This window comes from Scophthalmus maximus, chromosome 17 (genome assembly GCF_022379125.1).
Source record: "Scophthalmus maximus strain ysfricsl-2021 chromosome 17, ASM2237912v1, whole genome shotgun sequence".
In the NCBI taxonomy this organism is placed as follows: Eukaryota; Metazoa; Chordata; class Actinopteri; order Pleuronectiformes; family Scophthalmidae; genus Scophthalmus; species Scophthalmus maximus.
This window is the reverse complement of record NC_061531.1, coordinates 7288768-7302444: the sequence shown is the minus strand read 5'-3', so window position 1 is coordinate 7302444 and position 13677 is coordinate 7288768.

Here is a 13677-nt window from a genome sequence, read left to right as displayed (position 1 = left end):
GTTCCTCTGTTTTTGATCATGCTGTTTTTGGATGTTGGCAACAATTCTGTAAGCTTTGTTTGTCCCCAGAGGTTTTGGATTGCTTTGGAGCTTTGGTTGACATTTTCCAGAGGAAAAAAACACAAAACATCATTTGGCGGAGGTCATGTTTATTGGCATGGAAAAAAATAAAACCATCTTTTCATGGCTTGAAATGTTTATTTGACTGGCGACAATACAATTAAATAACCTTGTAGAATATATTTTTTGGTGTTCGGGGAAATTTATGGTGATGGATGTAGAAGAAGATGACTACAATGACAAATGAGTCACTTAATGTGACAGTGAGCTGAGCCTCCCTCTGTGGTCACATGCTCACGGTATGCTCCAAGTGTCCAGTTGCCCACTCAGCACAGATTAACAAAGGCAGTCTCAGATTTGAAAACGCAGCTTCATAGGTCATTTCTTTTTTGCCATGACATAATCAATAAATCAGCATCAAGGTCAGAGAGGGGCTCCTGAAAACTCCAATTGTCCGTGTTCCCACTCTCCACACTAACCTTTTGCATGATGCGAGGCGGGTTGGCCTGGACCATTCTCTCCTCTCCTCTCTAATGTCTTGACCTTTTTGTCTTGTTGGGAGACTTCAGAGCGAGGGCGAGGGGTCCTGCTGGTGTGTCACGACAGAAGATGCATGCCGGGATTATGTAAGGGCTGTGACATTCTGTGGTGGGCTGTGACCTGCTCCGCTCCTTCACCGCTTTGAGGATCAGTCAGACATTCGCTCAGATGGACCCTTGAGGTCGGCGCCGCCCTTGGGCTGAATTGATGTCTTGATGCAGCAGCAGCAGAGTTACAGTGCCGCGGCTCGTCACGGGCTCGCACTGTGTGATGTAAGGCAACAAAGACGTCATTATCAACGCCTCACAGTACTTGATCTGGCAAATTTACAATGAATTGTTCTTCATCCATGAGGAAACTGAACTTATCGTTTGCTTCACTTGGATGTTTGAGCTCGACTGTGCAGAATGATGGACGTGCAGACAAGTCTTTTTCCACATTTAGTTGAAGTTGTAGGGGGGGTTCTATGCTGTACTTTAATTTCGCTTTAATATGTGGATTTGTTGCATCGAACAAGTCTTGGTCCGACATAAGAATTGTAAGAATTTTTTAAATGAAAAAATACATCAGACACAAATTATTATTCAACGCTGAGTGTTTTTAAATTATTAAAAAGGAGGAGTTCTCAGGTGCAGATCTAGTGACAGTCCGAAATTTAAAAAAAACATGCAGGAAGCATGTGTTTGTATCCCTGTGACATTGATCTATGATGAGAACTTTACTGTTGATTTGTGGAGGTCAGTCCTTATAAGAAAGGGGACAACGAAGCTGGTATTTGTTGATCAATCTCTCTTTCAAAAAAAATCTGTATAGTAGAAGGAAAACACCATAGATAATTTATATTTGTCGTTTGAAGCAGCTCTACGAGCTCTTCAGTGTTTGTCTGATCTCTCCTACTGTCTTACTTTTTCATTTCAGTAAATTAGTGAGTGTTGGTTGGTTTAAGTATGAACATGGTCTCACGGTGCAGCTTTAGAAAGAAATAACAGGATATTTATTTTTCATTGCAAGAAAAAAAAAAGATGCATATTGTGCTGTCAGTATAAATGGTCCATTACCACATTCAATGATAGGAATTGTTGTTTGGACACAAGCAGATCGCCACCGAATTGGCAGCTCACCAGAAATAGCTGATGAACCAGAAGTCCAATCCGAGGCTGGGCCAGGCCATGGGAAACTTGACGTCAAAGGAGTTCGCCCTCCAAAATAAGTAACCTTTTTTCCCCTCTCCTCTCCGGTCTGGCCTGCATTTTCATATTTCACTGGTATTTCCGGATGGCTCCCACATTTGCAAAATAAAGGCCATCAGAGTAATCATTATAATGTTGAACAATAATAACTGGGGGAACTGAATGAAAGCCTGGAGAGGCTTGTTGACCTTTCAGAGCTAAACTGGTCCTGGCTTCTGTCTGTGCACTGCTGAGCCCATTGTGTTCCCAGACCTTATCATTGTGTTGCAGTTTCCTCTCCCCGCTGCGTGTGTGCACATGTGCATGTGTGAGAGTGAGCGTATGAAATGATGCATGTGTGTGTGTCTTGCCCTTGTGTAGAACATATTTCTGTGTGTGTGTGTGTGTGTGTGTGTGTGTGTGTGTGTGTGTGTGTGTGTGTGTGTTTAAGTCGTGAACTGGGCTGGGGTACTACAAAGGTACACTGACTTGAGGAGTGTTACATGTCGTTTCACACCGAATAGATCCCTCTCCTCTGTCGCAGTCTAATATTCCTACTCTTTTGTCGGAGAGGAGATCCCAAACTATTCTAAAAATGCATCATCAAAATTAAACTATACAGAAGAGAACAGACGTTTAACATGAATATGGTCTCACAGATACTTTCAGCATACAGTCACAGCTGTCACACACACCCACACACACACAGTGAGAAGATGTCACAGGATAGGAGGAATATTCTTCCCTTGGCGTCAGGTCTCAGTCAGGGCTCTTGCTAAATCCCACGGGAAAAAAAAAAAGTTTTAACAGTGAGGCTCATTCATAAAAGCTGACGAGATCTGCAATAATCAACATTTTACCACAACTCAGGAATGAGTGATGGATTCATGCTTTCAGCTGAACCCTCACCAGTCGTAGTCTGGCACTTGCTTGCGTAAAGAAGGAGAGAAGAAAAGGGAAAAAAGGGAACCACTGATTCCACCTGTTGCTGACCGCCCTCCCGACCTTCTCCACCGACTGGTGTAGGAGCGAGACATCCTGTGATGTCACGGTCGGCTCTGTTCTCCCAGACAATACACCCACACCTCCGGGGCTTCCCCTGCCCCGGCAACAGGGGGAGCTGTTGTGTCCTGGTGGTATGTGTGCTATGACTCATCGCCTCCTCTCTCCCACGCAGTCGTTCACACACACACACACACACACACACACACACACACACATACTTAAACAGCTGCCGACAGCCAGAGTTCCATAGTGATACACACACACACGCAAACAAACACAGTGCATCATTGGGGTATACAGTGCAGTGCATGGACAAAAAGGACAGGGGCTGCGTGTAGGATGTGGGGGTGGACCGATGGAGATGTTGCCAGAGGCAACCGATATCCCATCACAGCTCTGACCCTGGTAACGCCTGAGGTTTATTGAATCAATGGTAGTATTGATACACACGGAGAGAGTGAGACAACGGAGGGGGGGAAATGAGAGGAGTGTGTGTGTGTGTGTGTAGTTGATACGTTTGTAAGCTTTATTCATTTGTGTTGAATGTTCATCATGTAACGGCAACGTGTCCAAAATGCTAAGGTTCATGTGTCATTGTCCTGTGTGATGTGTGTTGTGTGTGTGTGTGTGTGTCAATGACATTGAAAGTTTGGATACTGTAAGTGGATGTTTGTGCATATACCACACAACCCTACAGCGTGTCCTCTAACTCCTCTAGTGCCAGTATTGTGTGTATGTGTGTGTATTGTGAGCTAAATGAATCATTCTGAGGAGGATTCATTTATTTTACACCAGGGTATAAGTCAATGACGATGATTCTCACAGCCGCTGTGGAGGAAACACAATATTGACATTTTATCTCTGAATCATGAGATGGTTTTGGTCAACGTGTCAGTAAACGATTGCCTCGTAACACACATTCATTTTGAGTTATACTTCTGCATCCAATGGATTTAAAACCCTAACATTTACTCTCAGTTTTTCTCACCTATTCTTTAGGAAAACGTCTGAAGTTTGAGCTGCTGTGCAGTGTTGCATAAATACATAGTACAATTTAATTTTTATTGTAATGATTGTCAGTGATAAGGTGGTAATACTTTCCTCGAAAAACCTAAAAAGAAAACCAAATTGTCATTAATTATCGTGTAAAAACCTGCCAGCGTCCACTCACTGCTGCCAACAGGAGTTTACAGTTTGGGAAAAACCATAGTGAATTGTGTAGATTTTGAATTTTTAAAGCATTCTAATAGAATTGCAGCTTCCTGGAAAATCAGAATGGCTAACTTGCAATCACTTTGTTTTCGAATAAGAGAACATGGCGGATCATGTACACTAGTCTAATACATTTGTTCTGACATCCTGACACTGGTTAAGGATAAAGCTGTTCCCATACAGTAGGATACTGCCTCGATCCATCGGCGATCTGGTGATGTTGGGGCCGATAAGGGAATGCCTACAAGAAACTACCTCTGGTCATCAAAGCTATCCTACTATTGTTCTCCCACACACAGGAAGCAAGGTTTGTTGTGTTATTGTTGGATGAGGGAGAAGGAGCTGTGTGTGTGTGTGTGTGTGTGTGTGTGTGTGTGTGTGTGTCTCTGACATATGACACGATTGCGGTTCATGTCAGTTTGCGAATTAAATTATCATTGTATGTTGGCTACGTGTGTTCTGGGGGTCTGTGTTCGAACATGTGAGCACTGAGCGGTGTGTCACAGGTGTGTGTGTGTGTGTGTGTGTGTGTGTGTGTGTGTGTGTGCTGCAGCCAGAGGAAGTCATCAGTATACTGTACCTGAGTCAGAACGGAAGAGGAGCTTAAACGGCCCTCTGCTCAGCGGAACATGGTGTCGTGCAGGAAAACACCTGGGAGCTGAGGGAGAACAAACAAATCCAGAGGGGGGAAGAGGAAGACGAGGGAGAGGAGAGGCAGGATGGGGGGGGGGGGATTAAACAGAGAGAGAGAGAGAGAGGCAGAGGCAGCTGCCGTTGAAGCCATGCTGAGTCCAGGAAGAAGGCAGGGGAAGAGAGTTCCGCTTTATACGTCAGTGGAGCATCATTATGATCGAGCTGCCAGAACATTAAGCAAGTTCAATCTGATTGCTCGGTGGATCCACGTGACCACAACTTTTGAGTTTTCAGAAGAACCCGTTGCCTGACTAGCTGTTTCCCCGTATCCAGACTCTGTTGTAAGCGAAGTCCGACTAGAAGACTGATACCAATCTCATATCTGTTCTATATAATTTCACAGCCAGCGTTGCAGGTTTAAAGGAATTGCTGAACTTTTTTTCTTTTTTTTTACTTATGACTTCCCTCAGCAAGCTCAGGCTGAGGTAACTGAATCAATCTCCTCATCTAATTCTGAGCAAGCACTTGGAGGTCCAATGATTGGTTACATATTTTCTTTCTTTATGTGTCTGAAGTTGTATTCGATGCTAACTCATCGCTTCCCTGACGTATGTTTCAGTAACCAGCCCTGTCTCCAAGAACTGACATTTAGTATTTTACAAAAAAGACATTTGATCCAAACCACAATCTTTCCCAAACCTTGCCCCACTTGTCATCCTCACCTCAGATGGGACTGTGAATACGAACTCCAGTCCGACGTGACAGTTGTGTGCTTTGTTCACCCCTCATCCATCCCAACCACATCCAGGTATCGTGGCTGATGTTACAGTAATAAATGTAGTGCTTCAATCATTAATCAAATGCTGCATTACTATGCATTACTGGCCAGTTTACGTTGCCTCTACAGTGTAACAGGGTGAGCAGTTTAGTAGTTTCACTGTTGTTGAGAATACAAATGTTTGCAAATGTAGCTCGGGACATTTTCCAGAACTTTTCCTGTCATTCCCCCCTAAGTGAAATCTACGGAAAAGGACCCATGTTGCAGGGCGAAGCAGCCCCCCCTCACAAACAAGGCCTCGCTCACAGAAGTCCTGGCCAATTGTTGTCCAGGCATCGCGTCCTTGACACAGTTCCCCGGCCGCCATGCAGCTGAACTGGGCCACTCCAGAGTTTCTTCCCACTCTGTCTCTGCACATGGCTTTGTTTTCAGACACAATTTTCATTGTATCTGGAGTAGGAGGGGATGGAAATCACTGCTACCACAGACGGCGGGCGGTTTTGCACTCCGTGACCCTCCGTCGAGAATCAGTCGCGGGTCTTCTTGACTGCCCCCCCCCCCCCCCCCCCCCCCCATCCCCCAGCCCCCAGCCCCCCAGCCCTGCCTCCTCCCCTGTCTTCTGGGAGGTAAAGCCTGGATTTCCCCCTTTCCACTCTCCCTACCTCTTTAACAACTAACACCTCGCTCTCACCCTCTCATTTAGCACCACTCCTCTCATTTCCTCTCCTCCCCCTTTAAACCATTATGTCCTTTTATTCAACAAGTTTTCTCCTCCCCCGTTCCCTCTGTGCCTACTTGTGTCCTGATCACCGAACCTGGGCCCAAATGATATTATATGCTGGATGTCTGCGAGATCCACTTCAATTGTACCTATCCTTTCAGACCCTTTCCGTCACTGCAGTTGTGTTACACCCCTTGAGTTGTGATTGTTGTCACATATGCATGTGTAAGTACCTTCAATTTCATGCTTACATACTATGTATAAAAGTGTATACAAGTATGCCCATATGAGAGGATTTCTACCTTCAACCTGCAGAGATCCCAACATTGTTTGTGGTCCCCCTTCTTGTCTCTCCCCTCGACTTCCTCAAATCCATCAGACAAGTAATTACCTCGATATTGTAATTAGCAGGTACGGCAGAGCTATTTAAGGCCCTTTTTTTTGGATGCAGTTTTGTATTCGCTCAGTGTTACCTCTGCACCAAGTCTGTGCTGCCCGGACCTGTCTGATTGTTCACTTTGATTACAGGGTCCCCTCCTCAACCAACACATTAAAAGTTCCTACTTGGGGTGTGTGTGTGTGTGTGTGTGTGTGTGTGTGTGTGTGTGTGTGTGTGAGATACCGTACAGAGGAACAGAGTCTGTGCATTTTGTCGGTGCGTACGCGTGCGTACGTGTGCATGTGCAGTGTGTACTTGCATGCTTGTGCAGTACATTGTACGTGTGTAGTTGGGATTGCAGGTGTGCAAATTCCCTCTGTATAAAAGCCTTCCAAGAACCAGTGAGAAGGACGTGACATCTGTTTAATTTACGGCGCTCTTAAGGATTTTCAACTGTTCAGTGTGCAGCTGCATGGCAAAGCAACAAAGAGACGCGTTACCAAATTACAAAGGTGTCAAGCCTGGGAGGGTCACATGAATAATCTTGACCTTGTATTTTGATGTCTTTTTGAGCGAGTCTTTATTTGCTGCTCAATAGACATGATACAGAGTCACATGGTACACCGAGGTGCTGTAGGCGATAATTGCCATAGAAACTCTTTTTCACTATTTGCCAAGTGATGGCATATTCAAAATGAACACATAACCATGAATTCATTCTCACGTCTGTTCTTTTCAGACTGCCGTGCTGGTGTGATAACAAACAATACAAAAATATAATACTTGTGTATTGTGCTAGTGCTGTAACAGCTGTGCTGTGAAACAAATTTGATCCAATAATCAGTGATGGTGGTAGTGTAAGTTAACTCTTTTCACCCCACACAAAGCTAAAGTCTAGTTCTTTTAAAATTTGGTATTTAACTTTTTATCAGTAAGTATGTATGGTAAGTATTTTGGGGGCTGTGTCCTTCCAGTAATTGCCCATGCACAAACATGCAATTTCAAATTTGTACTTGTGTCATGTTCTCTGTGCCAGGATGTGTGAACATGTGCAACCTACACACATTACACAGTCTGCAACTGAGACTCTGGGGCCTAGAAAAGTCTAAACCTCATCATCAAAAGCTCTGATCATAGGAATCGTTACTAAGAAATAAGAAGGAAAGTGTGTATCTGAAATCCACATTGAAAGGTCCCGCAGAGGAATTAATCAAGGACTGGATCAATTAATAAAGTCTCACACGCACACACTCACGCAGGATGCATATATGAGTTCTGATTTCTGAGAGGAATACCAGATGACGGACCATGACACACTGAGCATGACATCATCAGGAAGCAACCTTGTAAACAGGAAGGACCTGGAGGAGCTCAGTCTCTTTGCGGTAAAACAGGGAGGCCTTTTCAGATTGACCGTTACAAATACACCTGTAATCCCGTTGTACATCCCCTCTCTCTATTTTTACTTCCCTTTCTATTTTTGTTAAAGGATAAATCTTCACTCCTTCACGAGTTGGGCCCTCTCACCTTCTCCTCCACACTTCCTGTGCTCTCCAGGCGGCCTGCACACTGACACACAAGTGAGACAGGTATGTTGACAGAGTTGTGCAATAAAGAATACATCATGCATCCTTTTTTCAATTTTGATACCGAATATTCAAATATTTGTTTAAACACGAGCTGCTGCTTGCAAAGTTACGCTTTTCTTGACTTCTCCCACATACAAGTCACCCCATTCAAAATGAATGAGCCGCATTTCCTTTGAGGTCTCAAACTCAGGGACAATGCTACCATGCTGATGTTTAGCAGGTTTAATGTCGACCGCTTTCAGTCAAGCACTGAAGTCCGGACATTTTCATGAAAATTTCTGTAGGCGCTTGAATGTGAGGATGCAAATTGTCTGCAGATGTTATTCCGGATGATTTCCGGACATTTGCCTGCACCCTGGTAAAATGTCCGGAAAAATGTCCAAGTGAGCCCATGCGAGCAGTGTTTATCATATGTGAACTTATTTCTCAGAGTTCATGTCCTAAAACAGCTTTAGTCTAGTGTGTAACCATGCTCACATTTGCTAATTTGTTCTTAAAATGAATGTTATGTTCAAAACATACAATTGGGAACAATAGTTTTCCCTTGTTATCTAGCTGTAAGTTACATACAGAAATATTGTGTTTTGACTGTGATTGTTTCTCCCATTTGGTGAAAAGAATTACAGACGTGTTACCAAATCTTTACCCCAGAGCCTCCATCACTGTCAGTAACATCTAAATCCAATCCAATATTAACAGTAATAAAATAAATTCAGCTGCTTTTAATGAAAGACATATACACAGTTTGTGTACTGCACTGTATATATGAAACAACAAGTAAATGAATTAGACGATATGTAGACTACGAAAACACTTACTCACTGTTAAAACCCTTTTCGTTCATCACATTATGTGTGTTTATTCTTATAAGTTTGCACTCATGTTTCGCATTCATGATCTTCACTGCAACCTGGCCTTTGAAACCCAATGTCTCGCCAATAAGAAGCTTCAGTGCCGTTGGGTGTGTGGCTCCTGATTGACAAGCTGACACATGCATTTTCTGAGAGTATATTCATTCAGACCGCTGCATTAGAGTATGAATCTCACTCAAATATTTTCTCCAAGAATACCGAGGAAGTTTGAAAATTAGACCTTGGGTGAAAATACATAAAAAGTGCAGATTTTGAAGAACAGAGGTAATTCATTAGTTCCTTGTGCGCGGTGATATACATCATACAGCTATTTACAGTACACCAGGCCTATATGGTATTCATTAGAGCCGTTTAGTACAGTAGAGAGCTGGGAAGTCCCCTGTGAACCAGGATAGGGAGGGGAGGCTGGCAGAGGAATGCTGCTGTACAGCCTCCTGGAGCTGCTGAACAGAATCAGGCATTCCTCATGGAGGTGTTTATGCTCTGCAGTGTGGTGTGGGTCCGCCCTCACTGCATCTGTTGGTGTCTTCATAATGTCATTGTCAGCAGCGTGTGCTCATCCAACACAAATAAAATAAAAAGTAAGAAAACAAATGTTGACACATTGGGAATACTTTGTCTTGGCCCTTCATAGAAAAGAGAACAGACACCAAATTTTGGCAGTGTCAAAAAAAAAAAAAGATCCATATTTCTTTTCCAAAACTGACAATCTGTCTTTTCTACATTCATTTTGTAAGCATTTTTTTTTTATCATTATCCCAAAACAGCCTTTTTTCACTGTGGTGGTCCAACAAGTGCCATATCTCATATATATGCCAGTGTTCATTTTAACAGTGGAATTGTTTTTGATCAATTTGCAGTGAAGTTTCAGGTTTTTATTTAACCCCACAATTTATATATGTATAACTTTTCCTCTAGACTTTTTTCTCTAGTATGAAATCGCACGATAAGGCATATTTCAGTCAGTTAGTTGAGCACAAAAATATGTCCAGACTTATGCTAATGATTCGGTTCAGTTTTGAAAATCCCAATAAAAATCGGTGGTGTGTGTAACAGACTTAATGTTAATGCTGCATGAGTCCGTTATGTTGTAAGTGAGAGACTGAGTGACCATACCTTGCATGTCCATGTGCAGGGGCGTCGCAACAGGTAAGACAAAGCAAGCAGTGTCGAGGGGCCCCGATCTGAGAGGGGGCCCCCTGAGAACGGCTGATTACGTTCGTCCACAGCAACAACCTCTTAGCGAGTCCCCCGGTGCCACCAGCTATCTGCCAAAACGCCTTGTATATTTAGAGGTTTGGTTGGAGACTAGAACGCCCGAATGTGTGTGTTCAATGTGCCTTGGACGGTGGTGGAGGTTCGCAGCTAAACTTTACTGCTTTGCTCTTATTCATGTGTATGCACAGTATATGCACTTTGTTTTGGAGTGAAGGGTGTGACCTGGAAGAGTCTGTGTATCAGCTGTGAGGACTATGTGCCTGTACATTAGCCTCACTTTGCAACAGCGGGGCTGAAAACTTGATCGCTGTTGGCTCTAGTTCAGAGACTCTCTGAGCCTTTGATGAGAGAAACTGACTGACTTTTTTTTTTCTCCAGCATAATGCATGCCTTTAGCGTTTGTTCCTCTAGCCAAAATGTACCCCCTATTTCTTTCTGCAATTTTTTCTCTCTTTGTCTTCTCCGGGTTTCGATCAATTCGGTCACTTTGCATATCTCAGGGTCTCTCTGTCTGTCTGTCTGTCTGTCTTCCACTCTCTCTCTGTCCTTGTTTCAATAGAGTGCATTCCAACAATTCTTCACTGTCAGTCTCTCTCTCTCATTCAGACTCATTCGCGAGCTGCTGTCGACAGATCCGTGCAGAGACATGAAGACTTTAAGCTGCCGTAACTGGAAAACTGGTCACACTCAGCTCATTCCTGCTGTGTTAATGGTACCAGAAGAAGAAAAAAAAGAATATACACCTGTGGTCTTGATATTCTATAGTTAGAAAAGTTTCACTATTATTGTTTCATGTATCTGTACACAGAGACGATTTCGAGCAGTTTTTGCATTTTTTTGTGCCGATGCCTTTGTTGAATAAAAACGAATCGAGCACATGGTCTCGGCACCTGAATCTACCCATTTGGCCTTTTGATGTGATTTGGCCACATTCCTGCCTGTGGGACAGCGAAACCTGAGAGCCGGGGTGAGCAGTCGTACTCGAGGCTCGAGGGTCCAACTAATGACTTCCCATTAGTGCATTTGGTCTACATGATCCTCTATTATCTCAGAGACACGCGCTGGAGAGACTCTATCCCCACGACTAATCGGGGGTCAATTGTCTCTCCCCTTGACTCTGATGCATGTGACAGCAGACAAATATCCACCCTTTCTGCACACGCATGCACACACACACACAAGCAGACAACTGCACACAAGTGCACCTACACAAGTCGGCGGCCCTTTGCACAACACAAATACAGTACATTCAGGTTTTTCATCCAGAAAAGCTGACCGGGGGGGGGGGGGGGGGGGCAGGACACAGCTATGCGCTTATTGCGTCAAATTAACCACTGAAGCTTTTCAGCCGACCACGGAAAAAATGCACCAAATCAAATGCCATCATTGTTCAAATTGAAGATTAGTGCAGGGTGCCGTGACCTTCTCCGGATCTTCTGAAAAGCTCTTAAATATTTGAGCGACTGCTGTCATATCTCACTCGATTGTTAAGCATAGAGGGCCCTCTGTCCTCCATTCATGGTTGAAAACGGTTGTCAGCTCGGGACACTGACCGTGTGTGTGTGTGTGTGTGTGTGTGTGTGAGAGAGAGAGAGAGCCAATATGTGAGGGGGTGTAATTTGTCCAACACAAAAGTATGCTTTAATATGTGTGATTGCTCTTCATGTGCAATTTCACTGAGTCTCTGTGTGTACAATGTAAAAGAATTGAATTTTCCAGAGACACTTGCGCTGGCTTAAAAGGGTGCACACACACTTCTGGGCTTTAGGTACAGGTGCCGACCCAGTCTGTTTACGAATGTTTCTCATCAGGTCGTTGCCTCTGCATCTCTCAATGGGATTGTGGTGAGATTTAGCAGTTGCAGGTGTGTGTGAGTGAGTGAGTGTGTTTGTGTGAGTGAGAAAGAGAGAGAGAGAGAGAAAGTCCGGTAAAGTGTGATATGAATGCAGGTCCTGGTGGGAAAATCCCTACCTCTAGTCAAGAACCTGTCCCCCTCCCCTTCCTCTCCATCCTCTTCCTCCTCCTCCTCCTGCTCCTTTTCCCTTTCTCCTTAGAAACCAAACACTCATGTTGTGGGAGCCACAACCGGAGCATAAAGTAAAATATGTTTTGACGTGTACAGACATAAAATCATTGCAGATGGTAAAAGTGGAACACATCCTGAAAAACACCTATATTTCAGTCTTTACAACCATATTTCATGATAAGAGAAAGATTTCAAAGTAATATTTCATGATAAGAGAAAGATTTCAAAGTAATAAATCCGCCTAACATTTTACTTGTCACAAGTCTTCATTAATTATCTACTCCCTTTGAAAAACTTGGCCAAAGTCATCATCAAAGTATTTCATGTACGAAAATATGATTTACCGTCAGTGGGACTTAAAACTGAAATCTAACATCTAAATTCACACTAAGTTAATAAGGCATAAAAATTCATTTGACTCTCATTCCAATCACCTCTGTTTCCTTAGTTTCTAATCACATCGATCCCAAGTCCCAGTCGCTTGTGCCGGTGGCCTTGGCGAAACGTGCGAAAATGAAACAGTGTAAATATAGCTCCATAGCTCATGCTGTTTCCTCCATCGACTCGTTAGAAAAACAATGGTATCCTATTATTCACTGGGCCATGATTGAACTGGGAGAAAAGACTTAACTGACTGAAAGGACGTTCGTCATAGCTGTAGCACGGAGCTGTTTGAAAAACTGTAAGGACCCCCCCAAAAAAATTATAATAATGATTTATTAAACAGTTATTCTTCTTTTTTCTCCTTTCACATTTAAAAACGTTCTTGCTCTTTTCCCCTGTCATGTAATATTATGTCATTCTAAGCCCACAAGGTCAGCTAGCTGATATACTATTTCTGGGCCCGGGTCGGCTGAGTTTGCACTTGCAGAGTCGCCGTCGGGCATTGTTCAAAAATGTTCCCCAAACATGGGTGACCGTCAAAGGTCAGGAGTCTGAGAATAACCCTTGTGATATTTAGAAACACCTTTTGTTTCCTGATATCCTAGCTAGCGGTGATGCTGAGGTAACAAGAGGAGTCAGTTGGCATGGCAACTATCCCCGTGACCTCTCCAGCAATAGTAGCCGCATAAAGGCCTGTTACGCAATAGGCCACATTTAGAGTTATGTGTTATTCATACATGTTGACTTTGCTTAAAGCATCTTTTGTTTTACATAAACTCAATCCATAGAAATGCATTCAACATTTGTAACGTTTAAGTGATGAGTCACATAAATGCAAATGGGTCTTCAATCATTATAACGCACAGAGCAAAGTTCCTTACAGTTCATAAATGCAATTATTGTTGATTATTTGTCCATCAAGAACCAGAATTTGTCCATACAATATGAAGGCACGTGGTGAAAACTTGAAACATAAGTATGAAATGGTTTTGCTGTGTACTCTGAAACAGTACACAGTCAGGACGTTTACTTTTGCACTAACAGGAATCAGAATAAGAAGCGGCTTTATTGTTGTGAACACAACACATGCA